The sequence below is a fragment of the Alligator sinensis genome, unplaced genomic scaffold (assembly GCF_000455745.1).
Source record: "Alligator sinensis unplaced genomic scaffold, ASM45574v1 scaffold71_1, whole genome shotgun sequence".
NCBI lineage: Eukaryota > Metazoa > Chordata > Crocodylia > Alligatoridae > Alligator > Alligator sinensis.
In genome coordinates this window covers 1,934,528-1,944,164 of record NW_005841834.1, presented here as the reverse complement: position 1 = coordinate 1,944,164, position 9,637 = coordinate 1,934,528, and positions in this window count along the sequence as shown.

Genomic DNA, 9,637 nt, shown 5'->3' with positions numbered 1-9,637 from the left:
TATATTTCTGTCCACAAAAATGGAATTACTTCTAATTCTGGAAGAAACCTAGAAATATGGCAAGGGCTGATGAGTGGGTACCTCTTGTGGCAAATGCCCCAAATAGGTAGCTGTTCAGTAAGGAGTCCAGGTCTCTAATAAATTGAAACTGGAAGTAGATTAGGCACGGGCATCTTCTCAAGAAGATGGATAGCCGGGATGGGTTTTCTGATGTCTGGGAGAGAGCAGAGACAAGCCCCTCATCCTACAGTAGAGGATAGGGCCATAGCATCTCAGAAGCATTGCTCGGAGCAAGTTTATGGGGTGGAAGGATGACAGCAGTCCTCCATCTGGTAGAATAGATTACAGAGGAAGTATGGGGCAAGTTATTACCAGCTGGTTCTTGGATGACTTATTTAATACACTCCTAACCTAATTCAGTCACATTTCTGTAGGCTTATCATTTTTGTAGTATCCAGGACACCAAGGAAAGGTTGCATGAGAATTAAATAGTAGACCACTTGCGAAAGTCAAACATCAACAAAAAGAATCACTCCTCCTCCCTATGCATAATCTTTATTCAATAAACACATGCAGCTTTAACCAGTAGAAAATTCATATACTTAGTCTCAGTAAAGTGTTTTGAAGACAATACTTATCCTGGGTACATTGACCCCCATAAAACTCATGCCCTCTTCTCTCACTACTACCATTTCTTTCTTCAAAAGCACTCTCTTCCCTCCCCTCCCCACCCCACTCCACTAGACCCTACTTTTATTTCCCTTCTTACTGCTGAAGGAGGCCCCCCCAATCTACTTAATTCTCTTGACCTTCTGCTCTAATCATTAGGTTGCTTCTTCAGCATGGAGTTGCTCTAGATTTATTGTCAGGAAGGCTTCACCCCAGCAGCTGCTGCTGTTTCTGGGCTGATGGGAAGCATTGCAGGGCTTGATTGAAAGAGGTGACTTAGCAACAGGATAGACTTTGAATGGGTAATTCTCAGTGGAGGAGGGGATGCAGCCAGTCACGATTCTATGCCAGGAGAAAATAACTCCTAAGGAGTGAAGATGTGGAGTAGGTAAGAAAATAAGAGGGTTATGAAATACGTACCAGTGATGAGGATGCAAATTGGTCACTTTTACAGCTCTGCAGAGCCATGATGTGCTGCATGACTTGCAAGATATGACAGATAACTTCAATTCCCATTGATTTTAGTGAGTTACAAGCACTTGAACTTTCTCTGAGGTATTTGGGTGCCTTTGCAAATTAAATCCTAAATCTGGTACATGACGAAGTCTTCATCTTCATGGAAATGTAATGAAATAACCTTTGTAACTCAAATTCTGTTTGTCCTCTGGAAACTGGCCTGATCTGGATCAGTTGTATGCCATCTAAAAATGCCTGATACAGTTTGCTTGTTTTTTATAAAAGGTTAACTCTAGCAACTGGCCAAATTGACTGAGAGGCCATGCAATTTTCTTCCAGAAGGTAGTTTACTTTGTATAATTCTGTTAAATATGTATTTCCCTGGTAAAGCCATGCATGGAAACTACTAATGCATTTCAGAATTGTTTTACTGACTTCCTTGTTCCATTTTTCTCTTTAGTTGGGAATGGATACACTCTGATTTGTTCTGCAATTACCAAAGTTATGAAAAACAGCTCCTTCATTGGTGCTGAGTACATGGAAAAGAACAATAGAAACAAGTTAACACTTTGTAACACTCTAAAAAATTGAAATGTAGCAATAAGACTTAACAAGCAGAATAATATCAGCAGACACAAGGTTTATTGATTACAGCCCATCATGTGATGGGCCCTCAGGTTTTAATAAATAAGATGAAATTCAAGTGGTCTAACACATAATGAATCTATGCTTTTAAACAAGTCAACAGTGGACACTTAAAAATATGTTTCTTAAAGTAGCATTATTTGTGTTGGATATTTAGATAATCAAGAACATTTCAGTTCTCTTGAATGCATTCATACAGTGATCCAAATATCATGTGAACGTAATTTCCTCCTGTGGAGTAATTGGACTAAACCCAATGTAAACTATTTCTAAAAGCAGCATTACTTGTTCTGAATGTGTAGAAAACCAATAGCATTTCAATTCTTCCAGAGTAAAATACAGACCACTTGAACCACAGTCATGATGGTTAACAGACAGTTTTCTGAAACTAACTACTTCAAAGAACTTGGAGAGGACCCCACATCAGTATTTGCTCTTGAACTAGAAAAATATTATCAAATATTGGACACAGACTTCATGGCTCATTATAATCTATGATGATTCTTGCTAATCTCTCATCATTCATAGTTATTAATCACCCTCTCCCTTGTTAATGGTGATGATCTTCTACCAGTCCAGTTATCCTTTCTTCTGTAATTTCCTTGTCTGTTAGCTCTTCCTGGGAATGTCTTCCTTCTCCAGTTTCACTGCTGTGCAGACTGATTTTTAGCCCTAGATGTGCCTTTTTTTTTTCCTCGAACCAGAAGAAGAATGCACTGCATTAAAATGTGTCTAAATCTATTCCAAACTTGCAGTTGGTCTAATAAACAATTTTACCCACAAAAATCCTTGCCTTGAACACATTTTCTGGACCATCAGGGCTACAACATCACTCCACCGCTACCAAAATAGGAATGGGCTACTTCGGGCTCCCCACTAACTTCAAGTCAAGTCAGTCCTGAGCCTGCTGAGACCACTGGGGCACCTTAGATGCTGTAACAACCCTCTTGCACCTCCACCATGTGTTTGGCTGAGGTTGGTTGAGTTGCTTTGCATCATTGGTGATTTTTTTGGGCAGAGTGACCTGGTGGTGCCCATCTCCTCTCCAGGTATTGATGGCCATTCAGGGAGCTCATGCCTGCTTTGTTTTTAGTCCTGTTGGTTTTCCACACACTCTCCTCACCTAGGCTAGCCCGGGGGGTGGGGGTGAGTGGTGTGCTGGGTTTAGTTGCTGACATCCCAACCATGGAACTGGTTTACATGGTATCAGATAGCAGACCAAGAGAGTCCTGAGCTGACAGAGCCCACTAACTTCAGTGATCACAAAATAGGGTTCAGTTTGCATGTAACTGCAAAACTTCCAAGTGTGACAAGGCTGGTTGTCCTCAATCAGGAATAAAAATGGTCTTATCTTTAATTTACCTGACTCACAGCAATGCTAGAAGGAAAGTATGATGATAATTAGTGACAAGTGACTCTCTTAGTTTCTTGTTAAGATTAAGGAAAAGAATTTGCAAATGAACACTACAAATAGCGTTTAAATAGGATGGTGAACCAAGATATGTGCTTCAGTGATTCACTGTGTGAAACAGTTTTACTTGATAACACAGATGGAATACCTACAGTTGACCTTGATCTTGTTACTATTCCTTGGAGAGAATCAGTAAGTAACTTATTATGACAAAAGTAGTGGGTTTTTCTTAAATGCAATATAGGTATATTATGATTCTAAAAACCACTGTTTATGCAACCAATTTATGCTATTAAAAATACAATTACAATTATTGATTATAGCCCATCATGCAATGAATGCTAAAGTTTTAATAAATAGGATAGCATTCCCGTGATCTGAGAAATAATAACTATGTTTAAAGAGAGGCAAGGATTTCTTTGTGTGATATCTCTTTACTGGACTAACTGCATAGATAGGAAAGAGTTAGACAAGCTTTTGAACGCAAGACATTCTTCTTTAGGGCTGAGCTTTTTTCCTCAGTCCTGAAGAAGAATGTCCAAGTTTAAATCAATCACAAGTTATTAGGAGCAATAACAAACAAAGATACATAATAATAATATTTCCCTATGTGAAAAATAAATCAACTGGGCATAAATGTAATTTATTGAAAATCTAATTATTCCAGGCTCACAGATGAATCCAGTTCTGATAGAACTTTTATTTAGACTTTATAAACAAAAATGAGACCTTTCACAGTGGCTGCATCTACACAAGATGCTGACTGCACAGTTATTTAGGACTTGTTTATAAACCAGTCCTAAATGACTGCACAGTAATCCTCATTACTGCACAGCAGTGCCAATGAACGCTGCGATGCTATGTGGTGCTAACTGCAGTAGCCCTAGACTACTGTGCAGTAGCTTGTTGTCATGGTTTCTGCCATTTAATGCTACTAAGCAGTAGTTTCGGGCTACTGTGTAGTCAGCATCTCGTGTAGACACAACCAGTCAGTATAAGATCTTCCAATCATTTTGTTCCCTTTGTCTTTTTCAATAAATAATTGACTAATCACTTTCATTCTTCCAACTATTGCTTTTCATACTCATACCTCTTCTTCAATTTCTATACCTTTCAAAGAAAATTGAAGATTGCACATGGTAGCTTTTGCACAATGCATCCACATCACTATTTTAAAATCAATATTGGGAAGCCAAAATTTCTCATTTTGAGGATCAGTGTACCTCATTTAAAATTATTTTATATCATAATACTGAGTTGTTGAACTCAATCATTATTGTTATTGTATTATAGTGAGGGCTTAATGAATTTGTGTTATGTGCTTTACAAATATGTAATAAATGAAAATTGTGTGAATGTTTCAATGTTTTTTTTTTGTTTCCTTTTGATAAAAAAAACAGGTTTCTGCGAACACTTACCAAAGTGTTCTAAATCCTTTTTCACTCGTTTTCCTTTGTCTTTAAACTCCTTTCTGCCCTTCACTCTCTCTTTTCTTCTTTCATAGAAGCCTCTCTAGCTCTTCAAGCAGCCATGCAAGTGTTAGGCAGCCTAAAAGGTTTTTGCTCGGGTAGGTATTTTTTTGTAGCTGAAGCTCTCTCATCCAGCAGTGAGCTGTGCCATCAACCTCATCTTGGATAGTGTGAGGGACAAACATGAGAAGTGGCAAGGAGTCATAAGTAAATGGCAGGAAAGAAAGGGTTCTTCCTTAAGGAGTGTGGTTATGGGGAAAAAATAGTAGGCATTTTATTTCTTAAATGATTGTATTTACTTATGTTTCTTCTCCATTAAGTTCTATAGCTACCTGAATAAACACTAAAGAGGGATACATTTGTTTTCACATGCTGTAATAGCACTGAACTTTAAGAAATATCAGCTTAGAGATGGTGATTCTTTCAAGCTTATTTGCTATTTTATAAAAGCTGAGTCCATTTGCTCCGCATGATAGCTTGAAAGCTCAAAAAGGGAGAATTCTCTTTTAGCCCAAACTAAAACTGACCAGAAATTAAAATCCTAAACATATAATTGGCATCTGCAACAAACCAGAGAAATGTTTTTCTCTGTGATTAACTCATGGCAGTCACTACTACCAGTACTTTTGAGGCCAATAATCATGTAGAAAGATGTTTATAAGGAGATCATCCACAGTCGCATCAACTGTAGAAAAAGTTTACTGTTTAGTCTTCTGTTTGACTGCTTGTTTATGGGTCTTCTTTTTTAATTAAAGGCAGAAATGATTAAACTTAAGGTCATAAACCAACAAATTAGTGATAGGGTTAAGAGAAAACTGCCCTTTGGACAAGTTGGACTACATTTATTTACTATGTGTTTACAGCAACTTTTTCTAACATCTTATTTATTACTACTGACCAACAAGATATTAGACTAAGGGTGTTGTTACATGTTACAATTTGCATGTGCTAATAAGGAATGTTAGGCAATATTAAAGTTAGCATGTGCTGTGAGCAGTTGTGCATTAAGGGTTAATACCCACTCTAAGATGCATTGCTCTGACTGCTGCTAGAGGGCTGGAGAGCAGAGGTGTGGCTAGGAGCTGCCAAGTCTGTCTTGTGGCTTCTCAGCAATCTGGCTCACCAGTGGCTTTCCATTTCCCCACTCACCTCTGACTGCCTGGCTCTCTGTCAGTCTGGGATAATGTTCTAGATGATAGATTATCCATATAGGGGAGAGGGAAGAGGCTGGGAGTAGTGCATCTTGGCATACTGGAGGACCAGAGATTGCTGGTATTGGCCCTGTGGAGCAGACTGGCATTACTGTAACATGAGCTGCCCAACACCAGCTGGACATAATCCTTGCCTGAAGAAGCATAACTTCAGGGTATGTTATGCTTATCTGGAGGGCACTTAGCTTGTTTTCCTGCCTTAAAGCATGGACATACCCATCCTAAGAGCATTTAACAAGTAGGAAAGGTGATGCCTAATAACACCCTACATAAACTACTGGTCTAATATGGAAATTATTGCATTCCTACATTCCTATTTCTGGAGAAACCCAACAAGGGCAGATAAGCAAGTGTTTCACTTCTGCAGAATCTATTTTCTCTAGAGTACCACAAAGATCTATTCTTCCCCTCCTTTCTAATATAAATTTATGCAGAATATTTCAGAGAATGATCACTTGTTCAACCACCATTAATAAATAAATGACACACTCCTGTATATTTCCATTCAAGCATGACTTCATCAGACTATAATAATGCCTATATCAGAAGCTGGGTTTTGTTAAAAATGTTTAATATCAAAATGATGCTGGTCAGGAGGGGGAACTGTTAGCTGGGACACTAGCATCTACTTCCCTTAAAGACATCCCTCATTTTATCAACGTAATATGAACCTTTGGGTTCCTGCTGGATTACTACTGAAGGTGGATAATCATCTAGTAGAACACTAGTGAAAAATGTGTTACTAGTTCAGTTTGCTAGGACTTTTTACAGCTTCTGAGATTATTTCAATGCTGGGGTATCCATTCATTTGTTGCCTGCAGAATGGATTACTGTCATTCACTGTATTAGGAGCTGATGTAAAAGCAATGGAGAAATTCCAGCTGCAGGCAGAGGCTAGGGATAGATATGAAAAAAGCCTGAGCCTAAATTGATTCAATCTTTGCAGGTTAGTCTACATTTGCAACTGTACAGACATTCCCTCTGGACTGAGGAAATGCAGGCACATGCCTGCAGTGACTCAGGCTAGAAGCTGGGGGACAATAGAGCAGCCCTACCTTCCCTTCCACAGTATTGAGCTGGGGGCCGGGGCAGGGCCTCTAATTAGGCAGGGGTTTAAATCCCCACCCTTCCTGCACAGTCCCAGGCTTTTCCCTGCTCACTGCTCAAGGGGCAAGAGTGTTTGAGGCAAAGAGGGTGTGTGCAGTTCGTGCATCTGTTGATTACACTGAGCTTTTCAATCTCCCTGCCTGCTTCTTTATACCGTCTTCAAACCCAACAGGCAAGGGAGCCAGCAGGGGGCTGATAACTCAGTGTTTATCAGCCCAACAACGAAACAAAAGCCTCTCTCATTAGTTCAAGCTCTTCTTTAACAGCTTTTTCCAAGGGAAGAATGGAGGAACGTTACCAGATGACCTGTTAATTAGCTCCAAGAAGCTGTAAACGTACACTGTTCTGTCTGCCTGTCCCAGTGAAATTGGAGACACATAGACACCATTCAATATCAGTTAGCATGCCACATGCTTAGAGTTTGTGGAGCTGGGGTCCATGCTGGGGGGAAGCAGAGGTAGGGAGGGGGGGATACCTGTTTGAGCAGCAAGGTTGGGGGGAGGGTAGGTAGGAGGAAGCCAGGCATACGCTGCTGGGCCTGCAGTCTCCTCTAGAGCTCTGGCTAGGGAACAGAAGGGTAAGGCGACAGAAGGGTAAGGCTCCTGTTCCCTGGAGCAAACAGCACAGCCCAGGGTTGCAAAGCATCTGGGATGCTGGGGGACTCTGGTTGAACTTAAACCAGGAAAGGTTTTGGAACAGGCATTGCATAAACTGGTTTGACCCAAATCAGTTAAGTCTGATACTACATCCAACCAGGTTTATCTTAAACCAGTTTCATCTTGAAACTGGTTTATGTGCACGGAACTTATGTTTTGTTACAGGTTTAAACCAGTTTCTGATCACTTAAACTGGTTTGTGTATAACATCTGTCCCTAGCCAGAAAGTGGTGTTATATTATCTCAACAGAAAGTATTATTAGGATGACATCTCTCCACACTTCTTACATTCTACTAAGCTCCCCACTTTTTTCTATTGTTAATTTAAAGTTCTTGTTCTGATCACTGGATCAGGACCCACATACATTAATGGTAGAATATCCATGAGTGGTCTGCATACCATTGCATTCCTTTAGGCAATGATGAACACAACTCATAGGATACTATGAATGAAGGTGGGAGATAAAATATTCTCAGTTGAAAGGGCTTTGCTTTAGTATGACCTATTGGAGGCAAGCGTACTGCCTCAGATTTGTCAGCTTTTTGAACAGTCTGTAAAACCCATCTTTTTTATAGTTTTTCACCATAACTGCAAAATAGAAAAAAAACGTAGCACAAAAAGTGTCCCCTTGGGCAAGAAAACCAATTTGGAATGCTCAGAGAAGAGAAAATACTCCCAGAAGTCCAATAAGAACCTTGCACTGTTGATTTAAATTACTTGCACCAGGCTTAGATATGCTACTTTAGAAAACTCTAAGTTCTATACTTTTATATACTATGTATGTGAGTATTTTGACAGGATTTTCTTAAAGCTGTTGCAGAAAAAAAAATTGTATCAACTGATGTAGCATGCAAAATTTAAAATCAGTAAAGTTTACTAGATTCAAAAAAGCTTCTGAAACAACATCCTAATTCAGAAGCTTTCATTTACCATTTTTCTTTTTTAAAATGTTAGGCTGCATTATTGACAAGATAATTTCCAAAGCATTACTCGTGCTGTTTCACTTAAAAGTCCTTGATTTTTTTTTTTTTCAGCTGTCCTTTTGGAGGTTTAAAAAATTTAATTTTGTGAGTAACAGGTCATATGTTTCTAATGGATGAAAAAAGTTGCTAGTAATAAATTAAGTGTAGGGGAGCTGAAGAACCAGATTTAAATTTTCTGTGCAAGACTTTGAAATTAAAATGATAGTTTTCAGGTTTTTTATGCATATTTTGAAAAGAATGCATATCATTGCATATACTATGCCATATGTACAGTATGAGGAAAGGAAAGTTAAAAATTGAGATAGTGTTAAAATGGTCCAGAAACCTCTTTAACTCTCTGATAGTTATTTCTATAAAATTCCTTCATTCAAGGAAACAATTTGGGGTTCAAGATGAGCAGTATGACAACTGAAAATGTGTAAAATTTGGTGCTATTCCCTTCATTAAACTATAGATCAAGGGCTTTTTCAGTGTTGCCATTAGAAATCCCTTTTCTGAAGGGTGCATAACAGCCTTAATTTTCTCTGGGCAAAGCTTTGAGGTATGATCTCCAGATGAACCACAGGGGATTGGTTTGTAAATCCCACTTGTGTTAATAAGAGATATCTGGGTAAATCTGGATTTACACTGATGGGAGAATAAACCCCAGAGCACAAATATTTTCAGTGGAGGAGTATTTCTTTTTACATGTTGATAAAATGTGCTTGCTTCCCCATTATACAGAAGAAGGGGAAGGGCCCTTTAAGAAGAGTAGCTGAAAAGGCTTTAGGAAGGCTGAGATCCTACCCCTTAGAGGGATACAAGAGAGGGGCCTGGGGAGTAAGGGACAGAAGGGCTTTGATAGCAGGGGGGGGCAAAGCTAACAGAGATGGTTAAAGAAGCCAGCACAAGCAAGTTGGGTTACATAGACTAAAAGATGGTAAAAGGGAGAACAACCATAAGAGATCTTATATCAGGTGATCCAGGACAGTCTTTGAGCTGTGGGAGGCATCACACCTGGGCAAGGGGGACATTTCCATTTAGGGGTCT